Raw genomic sequence first — 5,316 nt, 5'->3', positions numbered from 1 at the left:
GGGGAGGAGGGGAGGGAAGGAGGAACAATCACAGGACCCGGTCTTCACCTGGGCCTAGTCGTTCGGTCCAGCGTCGCTTACAGCTTTGTTAGCGTAAACGGCATCTCCTTAGCGTTTCTCCAAACGACACTGAGGGAACCACCTGCGAGCCCGCGGGTGTGAAGGTGTGGCATCCGCCTCAGTTAGGTCATGTGCAAACCCTAAGGAGCGTTTCTATTCTGCCTGTGGCTTCTTCTAGCGTTTTCATGGCTTCCTGTCTTACGCTTAAGCCCTTTATCCATTTCGAGAGTTTATTCTTGCGTGTGGTGCACGTTGGTGGCCTAGTTTCATTGTTTTGCCTGCACCTGCCCCGTTTTCCAGCACCATTTCCTGAAGAGACGACTGACTCCATTGGACACGGACAATAGGGTGGTGAAGGCCTGGGGGCGGGGGGTGTAATAAGAAGTCAATAGGGCAGCGGTTCTCAACCTTCCTAATGCCGCGACCCTTTAATACAGTTCCTCATGTTGTGGTGACCCCCAACCATAAAATTATCTTTGTTGCTACTTCATAACTATAACGTTGCCGCTATTATGAGTCGTCATGAAAATATCTGATATGCAGGATGTATTTTCATTGTGACAAATTGAACATAATTAAAGCATAGTGATTAACCACAAAAACAATATGTAATTATATATGTGTTTTCTGATGGTCTTAGGCAACCCCTGTGAAAGGGTCGTTCGACCCCCAAAGGGGTCGCGACCCACAGGTTGGCGACCCACAGGATGAAAACCGCTGCAATAGGGGGAAAGGGGACATATGTAATACTTTCAACAAGAAAGATTTTTCAAAAAAGAGCATTTGTGTTCTAACCGAGCCCACTCCCAGAGGAGAGGCCTGGGTGCACTAGGGGAGGCGCCCGTCGGCGTTTCGGGGGGACGTGTGTTTGTAGCGGGAAAACTCGAGTCCCAGACAGATGAGCAAGTTCTCCACCCACCGTCCGGACCGACCGCGCGCGCGTGGGAAAGTGAGGTCTGGGCCTTGCGCGTAGGATGCGTGATACTCGGGTTGGTGCGAACTCCGAGGACGAGCGACCGTTCGAACTTCCCTTCTTCCTCTCGTTGGTGGTCGGCATTCCCGTGCCCTGGCAGTACTGTAGGCCCTCGGAAAGCTGGCACCTCTCTGTACGGCGGTTTTCCCTGTGGGCTCCTCTCATCTACACATGTCTGTCCCTGAGGCTGGCTTTACGATGTGGGTGAAAGGATGAAGGAGGCGGCGATAGTACCTACGCAGACGGTAACGTTAACATGCAGCTTCCCCGGGCACCTTGCAACGATAGGCCAAAGCCAGCGAGATAGGAGATGACAGGGAATGATGGGAAGGCACCCAAGTTGCTTTCTTAGAAAACAGTGGTATCATTTCAGCTTTAAATAGGGATAAACATCATGTAAGGACAGATGAAATCATCCAGGGAATAGTACGGGCTGCATCGCGATGCGCGTGCCTTGTTGAACTGAAGTTGTCCGGACCAGCGGTCGCCAACCACTGGTGGTCCTTGAGGTCCGAAAGGTTGGCGACCGCTGGTCCAGACAACTGAAGAGTGTCTGGTTTTTTTTGTCGTTGTTGTTTTGTTTTGTTTTTTAAGAGTGTCTATTTTGTGGTGACGTGGAACCTGTCGCTTTTAGCGTCTCCTCCGATGCGAAGAGTCTGTCATTCTATTCCGATCCAGGGAGACCTGGTACATACATCCTTTCATTGTAAAACGTACAAAATGCAAAGGGGATTCAGTTTTATTTTTCTTTCCTTTTTTTATTTTTTTAATATATTTTATTGATTTTTTACAGAGAGGAAGGGAGAGGGATAGAGAGTTAGAAACATCAATGAGAGAGAAACATCGATCAGCTGCCTCCTGCACACTCCCCACGGGGGATGTGCCAGCAACCAAGGTACATGCCCTTGACCAGAATCGAACCCGGGACCCTTGAGTCCGCAGGCCGACGCTCTATCCACTGAGCCAAACTGGTTAGGGCTTCTCATTGCTTTTTAGAGAGAGTGGAAGAGAGAGGGAAAGACAGAGAGAAACATCCATGTGAGAGAGACACATCGATTGGTTGCCTCCTGCACGAGTCCCACCAGGGCCCCGGCCGGGGAGGAGCCTGTGACTAAAATACGTGCCCTTAACCGGAATAGAATCTGATCCCCTTGGGTCTGCAGGCTGGCGCTCTATCCACTGAGCCGAACCGGCTAGGGCCAAAGTGGTTTCAATTTTAAATACCACAGGCCAACAGTATACGTTTGGTTTTGCTCTGTGAGTGTAAGGTGGTAGGAGAGGGCGCAGTTAGCATGCAGACAATGAGAGGATGGGATGAGTGAGCGGGAGAGAGGCAGGGGTGAGACCCCCAGGAGAGGGGGACGCAAGCCTGTCTGGGGGTGCTGGCCGCACTGTGGCTGTCAGACTGCCCGGGCCATGTGAGTCCGGGTACTTTCCGGAGTCATTTGTAGGGACACACCCTCGGAGGCCAATTACAGCTGGGACAGTCTGCAGGGGGATGTACCCGTGTCCCTCTCCAGGGTGCGTGAAGTGGAATCAGCAGCCTCGCAGTTCTTGTCCGTGGCGGGAGCTCGCCGCCTGAGAAGGGGCTGGACTCTGTAACCATCGATGTCCAGCGGCCGCCCTGCCATCAGGGGCCCACGCGGTGCCAACACCAGCGGGTCCCTCCCGCCCCCAACTCTGCGTCCACATTCCTGGGCGTCGCCCCTAAGCCAGACCCGCACCCTTTCTGTGCCCGAAAGTATGGGATACGTTTTTTGTGTGTATGCATCTTCCACGTTTTTAATGTTGCCTCTTGCTGCATCCTGTTTCCTCACGCGTGCCAAGATGCCCTCTGTTCCTAATAGACCCTGAGACGGGCCACGCACACTAGGGCTCGGCCGGCATCGTGGCTCGCGGGGGCACTGCCAGGAGCGGGGCTACCTCAGTTCCTCGGTGCCAACTCGCTCTGCCCAAACGCATCGGGCGATTGAAAATTAACGGCGAGGAGGCCCCTCTGACTGGCATTTCCAAGAGCAGCCGGGCAGCGGCCACTTCACATTCAGGCGGCTCCCTCCTCTTCTCAGGTGCCCGCACAGCCTCCTCACATATTGGCATTTCCCTGCCCGCTCCGCACTGTCAAATGCTCGCCTGTATTTCCCTGGTGCCAAATCCTCCCTGGATTTTCAGTGCAATCTTTGTTCCGACAGGAAGAAATATACTTTAATCAGGGGTGAGCTGGAGCGGCTTATGCCAGGTGAGCCACATCGCTCAGGCCCAGACACGTCCCCGTGAAATGCGCAGGCGGACAGCGCGAAGGAGGGGGCGGCTCAGCAGAGGTGTCCCCGCGGCTGGCAGGCGGGAGATGAATGTGCCCTCCTGGGTGTAGTTTCCCTCCCGCCTCATTTTGTTTTCCTGCTGCACAAGAACAATGTGAAAATGGAATTTTCCAAGTTTTCTTAATGAATATGTTTAAAGAGGCTCAGACTGTAGAATTCTCTCCAGTGGTGATGCTGGAGCAGAAGACCTACTACGTGTTCCCAAGAGCAAAGCGGTGCCTACACTCCCCATCGCTGGCCTGTGAGGGTGAACTTGAAGCTGACCCTGGAGCACAGTGGGGCAGCAGTGACATACTTCTCCATGTGCTGCCGCTGGGCCGCACACTCCTGGGCCACACACACCAGGCTGCACACATCTGACTGCACACACCAGGCTGCACACACCAGGCTGCACACACCAGGCTGCACACACCAGGCTGCACACACCAGGCTGCACACACCAGGCTGCACACACCAGGCTGCACACACCAGGCTGCACACACCAGGCTGCACACACCAGGCTGCACACACCAGGCTGCACACACCAGGCTGCACACACCAGGCTGCACACACCAGGCTGCACACACCAGGCTGCACACACCAGGCTGCACACACCAGGCTGCACACACCAGGCTGCACACACCAGGCTGCACACACCAGGCTGCACACACCAGGCTGCACACACCAGGCTGCACACACCAGGCTGCACACACCAGGCTGCACACACCAGGCTGCACACACCAGGCTGCACACACCAGGCTGCACACACCAGGCTGCACACACCAGGCTGCACACACCAGGCTGCACACACCAGGCTGCACACACCAGGCTGCACACACCAGGCTGCACACACCAGGCTGCACACACCAGGCTGCACACCCCACCCGCCTGCACACTCCAGGCTGCACACACCTGACTGCACACACCAGGCTGCACACACCTCACTGCACACACCAGGCTGCACACACCAGGCTGCACACACCAGGCTGCACACACCAGGCTGCACACACCAGGCTGCACACACCAGGCTGCACACACCAGGCTGCACACACCAGGCTGCACACACCAGGCTGCACACACCAGGCTGCACACACCAGGCTGCACACACCAGGCTGCACACACCAGGCTGCACACACCAGGCTGCACACACCAGGCTGCACACACCAGGCTGCACACACCAGGCTGCACACACCAGGCTGCACACACCAGGCTGCACACACCAGGCTGCACACACCAGGCTGCACACACCAGGCTGCACACACCAGGCTGCACACACCAGGCTGCACACACCAGGCTGCACACACCAGGCTGCACACACCAGGCTGCACACACCAGGCTGCACACACCAGGCTGCACACACCAGGCTGCACACACCAGGCTGCACACACCAGGCTGCACACACCAGGCTGCACACACCAGGCTGCACACACCAGGCTGCACACACCAGGCTGCACACACCAGGCTGCACACACCAGGCTGCACACACCAGGCTGCACACACCAGGCTGCACACACCAGGCTGCACACACCAGGCTGCACACACCAGGCTGCACACACCAGGCTGCACACACCAGGCTGCACACACCAGGCTGCACACACCAGGCTGCACACACCAGGCTGCACACACCAGGCTGCACACACCAGGCTGCACACACCAGGCTGCACACACCAGGCTGCACACACCAGGCTGCACACACCAGGCTGCACACACCAGGCTGCACACACCAGGCTGCACACACCAGGCTGCACACACCAGGCTGCACACACCAGGCTGCACACACCAGGCTGCACACACCAGGCTGCACACACCAGGCTGCACACACCAGGCTGCACACACCAGGCTGCACACACCAGGCTGCACACACCAGGCTGCACACACCAGGCTGCACACACCAGGCCCTGACTGCCTGACTGCACACACCAGGCTGCACACACCTGACTGCACACACCAGGCTGCACACACCTGGGATACACACACACACACCAG

General features: G+C 56.8%; 1 protein-coding gene across 1 annotated transcript in view; it reads left to right on the top strand.

The window, feature by feature from the left end:
- Positions 1-5,316, top strand: part of LOC102253141 (bifunctional heparan sulfate N-deacetylase/N-sulfotransferase 4) — a gene marked incomplete at its 5' end in the record, with an annotated part of 150,100 nt that overhangs the window by 88,600 nt on the left and 56,184 nt on the right. The window lies entirely within an intron of this gene.

This window comes from Myotis brandtii, unplaced genomic scaffold (genome assembly GCF_000412655.1).
Source record: "Myotis brandtii unplaced genomic scaffold, ASM41265v1 scaffold603, whole genome shotgun sequence".
Taxonomy (NCBI): Eukaryota; Metazoa; Chordata; class Mammalia; order Chiroptera; family Vespertilionidae; genus Myotis; species Myotis brandtii.
This window is presented reverse-complemented; position numbering and strand designations above follow the sequence as displayed.